The sequence below is a fragment of the Clinocottus analis genome, unplaced genomic scaffold (genome assembly GCF_023055335.1).
Source record: "Clinocottus analis isolate CAN_PGR_092001 unplaced genomic scaffold, fCliAna1.0.p SCAF_10, whole genome shotgun sequence".
Taxonomy (NCBI): Eukaryota; Metazoa; Chordata; class Actinopteri; order Perciformes; family Cottidae; genus Clinocottus; species Clinocottus analis.
The window spans coordinates 3,720,086-3,728,262 of record NW_027175821.1 but is presented as its reverse complement, the minus strand read 5'-3'; the positions used below and the strand labels follow the sequence as shown (position 1 = coordinate 3,728,262).

Genomic DNA, 8,177 nt, shown 5'->3' with positions numbered 1-8,177 from the left:
CAAATGTAGATGGCCATTAAAGCTGATTCTGAGTGTCTAAAACTCAAGCGGGGAGTTTAAAGGTTGACTGCTAACGTTTTGGGAACTGTCTTATCAGGATAAATTTACCTTCAATTGCTCGTTTCCAGTGTCACAAGAAGAAATAAGTTACAAGGGTCAAAGGTCACGACAGCAGATTCAAGAAACCGCTCCTGAGAGGGAGCAAAAGCAAATAGAGACGCAACAATATGATAGAAATATGAGGGAAGGACACACGAGAGATTTTTGGCAAGTCCAGGACGGACCAGGATATGTGGGGGGATTCTGAGTATCTGTCGAACAGATGGCACTTGAGGGAAAAGTTTGAGGAGAAACATTTCACGCTCGACCATTTCAGAGGTTGAAACTGTTTAGTGACGACGGGGACCGGCAAAAGTTTTCCCCCCTTTGACCTTCAGCGTTCCATCAGCGGAGGCTTCAACACAAACAACGAGAGGAGATTTTATTCTCGTTGTTTCCCAGCGATCCCTTTTTTTTTTTAAAACAACCTTTCGTCATCTCTGACATCTCCAAACACGCCGCAGCAAACTGTTTACGCTAGTTTATAACAGCGCGACAGGCAGCTGCACACGAGAGACGCGACGGCCTGGTGTTTGTGTAAGGAACGGGCCTGTAATTTGGAGAGCGTGGTCACGAGTACCACGAGCCGGGTTTTAATCCAACGGTTTTAAACAAACTAAGACGTATTGGATTATAAAGGCGGAACAGAAATAACACATTTTGGGCGAGGAAATGTGTCCTCCCTGTTATGCAGCGAAGACTTTTAAAGTTTACAGAGCAACATGATGACTTAAAACGCTTCGACTAGTGGTTTTTGGGAGCCCTACTGGTTCCTTGTGGGGTGTTCCCAGTAGGTAAGCCCTTTATCTCTCCTCATTATTTCACGTTAGGACAGACGTTTAGTTCAAAGAGTTTTTATCTCTGGGGTTATCTCCGGTCTGACAGTGAAAACTGATAAGGACGGCCTCTCCAACAGAGGTCAGAAGGGGCTCGCCGCAATGAAAGAGATTTGTGATTTTGAGAACTTTTTTTTGGGTGATCTGGTGTTTCCTTTGCTTCGTGTCATGTGGGCCAATAATAAGTTCTGACACACACAGACACACACACACACACACACACACACACACACACACACACACACACACACACACACACACACACACACACACACAGTGGAGCAGCTCCGCCTTCAGCTCCAGTCCGGATTTTCGAGACTGTAAATAGGAACATCTATGGAGCAGAGGCCTGGCGAGCGTTTTCGACCTGGGCCTTTAGTGCCGTAGGGTCCACATCATGGACCCACGGACCCATGTGTGGACAGAAGAGACATATAGCAGTAAAATAGACTATGTATCAGTGAAATAGCAGTTTTTAATATGAAGTTGTATGACCTTTTGTGTAGCCATCAGGGTAGTAGCCATCAGCTCATTAATGACTCATTAAGCTCAAGTAGACTAAATGTGACCATTTTTTATTCATTTTACGGTCACATTTAGAGTAAAAAGTCTATTTTACTCTTAATGGGACCAAAAATAAAGAAAAAATGGACATCATGCTGTATTGAAGAGGACTTCTGATGAGCCAGCGAGGCCATGAACTGATGTTCTCAATGAAGAGTACATCTCTAGAAGTAGCTTGTTTTCCCATAGACTTCCACACTTTTTTTCTTCTCCCAACCTATTTTTCTGTAAATTTAAAAAAAAAAAAATATTAAAAAATATATGAATTAAAATGTATGTCACTTCTGCATTGGCTTGACTTTTCAGAAGTTGCCACAGTTTCCACTTGTCTACCAGGGTTCATTCACATTGTGACCAAAGGGTTTTCCATGACTTTAAACCAAATTTACATGAACAAACATTTAGTGAAATCTCTTGTGCAAACACGAAAAAGTGATAAAAATGTAGTATTTGAACTAACGAGGATCCCAAAGCATACAATAAATGACACAAATGAATGAGAGACAACAGTTTGATTAAAAGAACAAACATGTACAAAGACACCTGTATGTACACCGGCTTATATTTTGAGCGTCCTTCTTTTTAATAGCATATAAATTATTTAAAACTCGGCGTCATGAATACAAACACATGTACATGACTTTTCCTTCATTTTTTTTTGTTCAAGGACTTCTTCAATGCCTGGAAAATACCTATTTTAAACCTCCATGACATCTTTCCAGCCCGGTGTCCAGACTTTACGCGCAGAGGGCTCCGGGGTCCGGGCGTCCCCGCTCCGCGCTCCAGCCCTGGTGTTCCCGGTTTCCAGGTCTTTTGTCCCCGGAACTTGCGCTGCGCTCCTGGGTTGTCCACTAGGGTTTTTTTTTTCTTCTTCATTTTTTTTCTCTTCTTCTCCTTCTGCTCGCATCTGGATCCCAGTCCGACCAGCACACAGTCCAGTGTCCTGTCCTGCGTGGGGGAGAAACAAAAACCCACGAAGCCTCAAAAGTTTTGGAGGAAAAAGGAAAGCCAAAAAAAGAAGAAGCAACTTTTTTTTCCACCGTGTCCTCTCTCTCCTCTGCGTGGTTTTACACTGTCGACGAAAGCAACGCTTAGAGTGCAGTTAAAGAAAAAACTTTTCAACTCATGTTTTAAAACTATTTTTACGTGTTTTTTTTTTTTTGCTCCGTGTGTCTTCGCTTGAGTCTGGAACTCAACATTTACGAGACACATCCGTGCTTTTTTTTTTTAAACGGACGACGGTTGAGCAACGTTTTACGGTTATTTTCGGTGTGTGTGTGTGTTCTTCCTCACTTACAAAAAAAGAAGTTTCAGAAGTGGCCTCAGAGTGAATGAAGTGTCTGTTGAGCTTGAAGAAGGCAGCGCGGCTTCATGAGGAAACTCGGCGTGGGAGTCGCTGAAACTTTGTCCTAACTCCACACACACACACCTGAGCGGCACATATAGATATTGTACACTTTTTTTGTGTCGTTTTGGTTGTTGTTGTGGTGCTGGTGTCCTCGTCTCGTTCACCATGAAGACGCTGTCGGTGCTGTGTGTAGTCTGCACGCTGGTCGTGTTGTCTGGGTCGATGACTGCGGAGCAAAAGTTGAAAAACTGCAACGAGGTGCGCGCGGCGTACAGCTCCAAAGGCTTCAACGTCAACGACGTCCCCAACAAAGGAGTCAACGGTAGGATTTTTTGTGTGTTTTTTGTTTTATATACGTATATATTTTAGTTTAGGCCTGCTTATAACCCTTAACTACTGTAGTGGTTGCCAAAGCGGGGGCCCGGGGACCCCCCGTGGGTCCTGGAGCAGTCCCCCCGGTGGTCCTTTAGGCTAATGAGAACTTCTTTATATTATTATTTAAGCTAGCAACGTTAGCATAAAGTGAGCTCAGGGGGTAAAGGTCAGGGAAATGTATTCACTGTCGCTTTGCTATTGTTATCAGCTCAATTACAGAGGAGATACCTGGCTGTTAAATGTCAAAACTTTTTTTTTTAATATAAAAAAAAAGTTTTCCAGATGTTATTTTTTTATTTAAGCTAGCAACGTTAGCATAAAGTAGGCTCAGGGGGTAAAGGTCAGGGAAATACATTCACTGTTGCTTTGCTATTGTTATCAGTTAACATACAGAGGAGACACTTGGCTGTTAAATGTCAAAACTTTCTTTTTAAATCTATTAAAAAGAAGTGTCTTCCAGATGTTTTTTAATATAAAAAAAGAAGTTTTCCCAGATGTTCTTTTTCATTTAAGCTAAAGTGGGCTCAGTTGGTAAAGGTCAGGGAAATGCATTCACTGTTGCTTTGCTATTGTTATCAGCTCACATAAGAGAGGAGACACTTGGCTGTTAAATGTCATAACTTTCTTTCTAAATCTTAAAAAAGAAGTGTCTTCCAGATGTTTTTTTTTTCTTCTTGTAGACCAAATCTTCCTTAAAATGTCATAAAGTGCGACATGAGAAAGTATAGATCAGTTAAACTGTCACTTGTGTACATGGACATGTTGTGCTTCTGTCAAAGTCTATATGGAAACATGGTTAATCATGCAGGCAAGGGGCCTTGTCTCCTCTTCCTTTTTTTTCTTCTTCATGTGTTAAAACTTGCAGTACATTGTGAAGTTGTGGGGGGGGAAGGAGGAGTGAAACATTTGTGGGATGCATTCTTTGGGGCTGAAAAGCTCTCCAGCGTGTAAATATAGCCCTCATTTAGGAAATACTTGAAGGTAATTCATAACAATAAAGAGGTATAATCAACACACGGGCTGTGCTCACCACTGAAAGAAGCCAGGCCTGTGTTTATTTCCAAGCTTCCTCAGCGGAGACTCCTATGGTTGGGAAGTGCCGGCAGCCTGCAGTGATTCAGTAAACAAGTCCTGTGCCTTTTCTTTTTTTTTTAGCAAGGCGTTTGGACAACCTCCCCCCCCCCCCCCATCTCTTTCTCTCGCTCTCTCTGGGTTAGTAGATTTTGTGGTTTTCACATATTCTGTATAGGCACATGTTGTACTCGTACATCCGCCTGTAGTCTGGTTTGCAAGACAGGATGTCATGCACCAGCGACGACCCCCTCGGTAATAAATAGGAGCTGCTGTGTTGCTATAGTCAGACGGAGGTGAGAAGGCAAATCAATTTAGCTAATCATGAGTTAAACCCAAGTGATGGAAACTTACGTGGGGGGTGGAAAGGGGTTCACAGTGAAGGCCTGAAGGGGAGCAGGGGGGAAGGGGGTTAGTGTTTGAAATTCCACTGTGCCCTGCATACTTTAAATCCCTCCCTTCTCTCGTTTCCCTTTTCATTTATACAGTGGGTAAAATGAATATGCACGCATGTATTCAAACCTCTGAATTCAGTCCGGTTTGGTTGCCAGTTTTTGCAGTGGCTTCATCTTGATGTTCTTGTTTAAATTTACAGAAGTAGGTGATTCCAGCTGTCATGTTTTCCATCTTTTAAATAAAAATTGTAATTTCCTAATGCAAGTTTATCTCAGTGAACTTAATAACTGGCTTTTCTCTTATCCTACCTTCTATTTGTCAGCTTTTCGGCAATTTGTTCACAGCGCTCCTCCGTCTTGACAAGGGTGACCAATTTGTATATGTTTTATTGTACCGGAGCCCTTTATTAGTTTACTTTGCATAGTAAGAGGATGTTCACACTGTCTTTTTCGGCTGTTGACATCGGCTCATTAGAATTTAAGTCGGACGTAACTGTCAAAGGAGCTCGGGACTTACTTTTTTCCCCTGCATTTCACACGAGTCTATAGGAGCTTTTGTTTTCCGTCTGTATGTCTTTGTGATGCTAAATGTCATTGAGAGTAGCCCAACATGTCTGCATTGGTCGGACTTAATTGTCTTGCATCTCTGGATTTTGAAAGACTGAGCTGAATGAAGGCAGTTTTATTGTGCAGGTTTTTGTGCCACACACACACGCACACAAACACGTGCCTTTTTCCCTTTTACAATAGATTCCTGGTGTATGTCTGGGCCTTAAGCAGGGCCGACCTCAATGAGCAGGTCTTTGTCATTGGCAGACACTGAGATAATTGATCCATAGAAAGCAACATGGTCTACTGTCATTAAAGAGAGCTGAGGGTCTCCAGAAAGCTGAAAACGCACATACAGAAGCCCCCGCACACTCAAAAATGTTTCACTTTGTCGGGGAGAAATGGCTCCAGATGTGCAGTCTGATTGAACTTCAGTCGTGTTTGCCAGAGCTTCACTTCTACACTTTGCAATGGGTCAAACTCCAAACATAGATTCCCCCCCCCCCCCCCCCCCCGTATGATGACACAGTCTGTGTTTAAATTGAACTGGAAGGGAAGTTGCAAATGGAAGTCGGAAAAGACTTTCACTTCTAACATCTGCAGAAGTTGAAATACTGAATATGTGACGAAGTGAAATACGGCTGTTCCACACGAGGCTCGTGGTTGCGATTCGAACATTTCCACCAAATATAATGGGCCTTTCTGACGTGAACCAGAACTGTGCACAGACTTCTGCTGCCGAGAAGGCATACTTTGAAAATTGCACAGTATCTTTGCCAGTTGTCACAGAGGAACTTTTTGACGTGTTTACCTCCCTTTTTTTGATATGCTCATCATAAATCAGACCCTTGGATTACAAGTCTCATTGAAGGCACGGGGCTTCAGGACTGGCCCGCCACAACCACAGACATCTTGTGTTATTGTTGGCGGCGCGTAGATCAGAATGTTTGTTACCATTCACATTACCGAAGGGCCCGGCTAAAGCCAGACTCGAGATTCAATAAAGATTTTGAAGGCAGTAAAAACTAAAATGGAAACCCTGATTGCTTTGGCATCGGCTAAATTGAGTGATGCGGAGGAACGGCAGGCCCAGTTGGCGAATTCCTTCGACGATCCCATGGTATCAATCTTTTACCGCTCACGTGGAAGCAGTTCAAGACCTCATTCCCTGAGTTTCTTGTCTGCTGCATGATGATTTGTTTTGGGGCCTGTGGTTGAATACCTCGCCTAAATGGGTAATAAATGAAGCTCGGCGTATTAATGATGACGCATGAATGTCGACAATCATACCGAGTGTTTTTTTTTTTTAACGCTCTGAAGTTATCTCCTAATAGTAGCTGGTGATTATCTCCCTTAACCACTTTATTTGATACTGTGATAAATGCTTAAAGGTGTCTGGACCAGCTCTCGGGGATCACCCCGAATACAAAGCAGTTAACACTGACCAGATCGGTATCCGCCATGTCGAGGGCGACTCATTGCAGCGGCCGGACGCTGCATTTCACTTGCAGCTTCTTTTTTTTTTATTCTACTTTCTTCAAGCAAAAATGTGTTTTGGTTTACTCTGGAAGTCGGGCCTGATGTCATGTTTCAGGTATGGAACAATGGTGGGGGATCAAAGAAAAGAGGTTCGGTTTACCTTCCCGCGCGAGAAGCCCCCTCCCTCCGACGCGTAATCAGTTCAGCGCACTATGACTGAAACTCAAAGCGTGCATGACCTCAGTGCGTCGGCCTCTCGGCGAGCTCGAAACGTTTTGCGGCCCTCACATTGCTCCCGCCGCGCCTCCTCCTCCGCCGGCAGCGGCGGCTGTGCGCCTGGCATCATAACCTTTCTTGGGGAAATAACAGGTTGTGTTATTGCAGCGACATTCAGCAGATAAGATAAGAGCGAGGGAGGATGAGGGGGGGCTGGCCCACGCTCAGTCTGCAGGAGCTTTTATAGCTCAAAGACCAATATTTGAGTGGCTGTGCTCCGTTCAACCGTGGCCTGGTATTTTAACGCCTGTAATAATTAACTAATAAACTACCAGCCAAGTGTCTAACTTGGCTCTCAAGGTCAACCCCATAAAACTCCAACTGCCTTCTTTGTTTTATGCGAAACACTTTGCAAGTCTTATCATTTAAGGATCACTCCAGCGCTGCACTTGGTGATTAGGTTTAATTTCCTCTCATTTCAAAAATTGCTTCTAGAAAATTGCAGAATAACTGTCTCCGCAATAATTGTTGCTTTTCCCCATATGGGAAATAAAAACACGCAAAGCAGCTTAGAGGAACCCAATTGTACACTTTTATAATTAGTGCATTGTGTTTGTAATTGTTTGCACTATCTGTTTTAAACACTCGGCTCTCCTTGTGTTATTGCGGTCTGCGAGGTCAAGAGTCCAAAAAAAAACCCGTCTGTTTGCTAGCTGCACTACAAAGCAGCCACCAACATGCAGACAGAAGGTCGTTTATGTGCTCGCTGATATTGAATGGCGCTTTAACAGTCGAGTAAAGTGATGATTTCCTGGAGAACCACAGTGATACTGAGCGGCGCAGTCGCATCTCGTCAAGATGTCAAGATCCATCCCTGCAAGCTGGCGATAAATAAGAGGCGTTTTATATGTGGCGAGTAAATAAGATAAGAAGGCGCTCAATGTGTGAACTCATTTAAGAAGTTGACAAATAGTTTTAATCTGGGATGTAAATTCCCCTCCTGGAAAAAACTCTTTTTGACCTGAAAATCCCAGTATCTGTAGAACTTTTCTTCTCAATTAGCACATGAAAGATGTTTCGAGCCCTAACTCGTTTCTTGCCAGATACAGCAGGATCAAAAAGATTCAGGTGTGTCATTGAAGACAACCGTCTTAGTTTCACCCCACAGGCGTGGTCGCAACCCAACGGTGGATTTTCACATGTAGTGCGCCCGCTTCACGACGGTAATAAGGAAATGCCGTCGGT

At 43.5% G+C, this 8,177-nt stretch overlaps 1 long non-coding RNA gene across 1 annotated transcript; it reads right to left on the bottom strand.

Moving 5' to 3' along the window:
• Positions 1-2,058: 2,058 nt before the first annotated feature.
• LOC137790084 (uncharacterized) lies at positions 2,059-3,204 on the bottom strand. The gene is made up of 2 exons (XR_011077882.1): positions 2,797-3,204; positions 2,059-2,447 (listed from the first exon to the last, which is right to left on the bottom strand). It is a non-coding gene; the product is annotated as an uncharacterized lncRNA (long non-coding RNA).
• Positions 3,205-8,177: the final 4,973 nt, after the last annotated feature.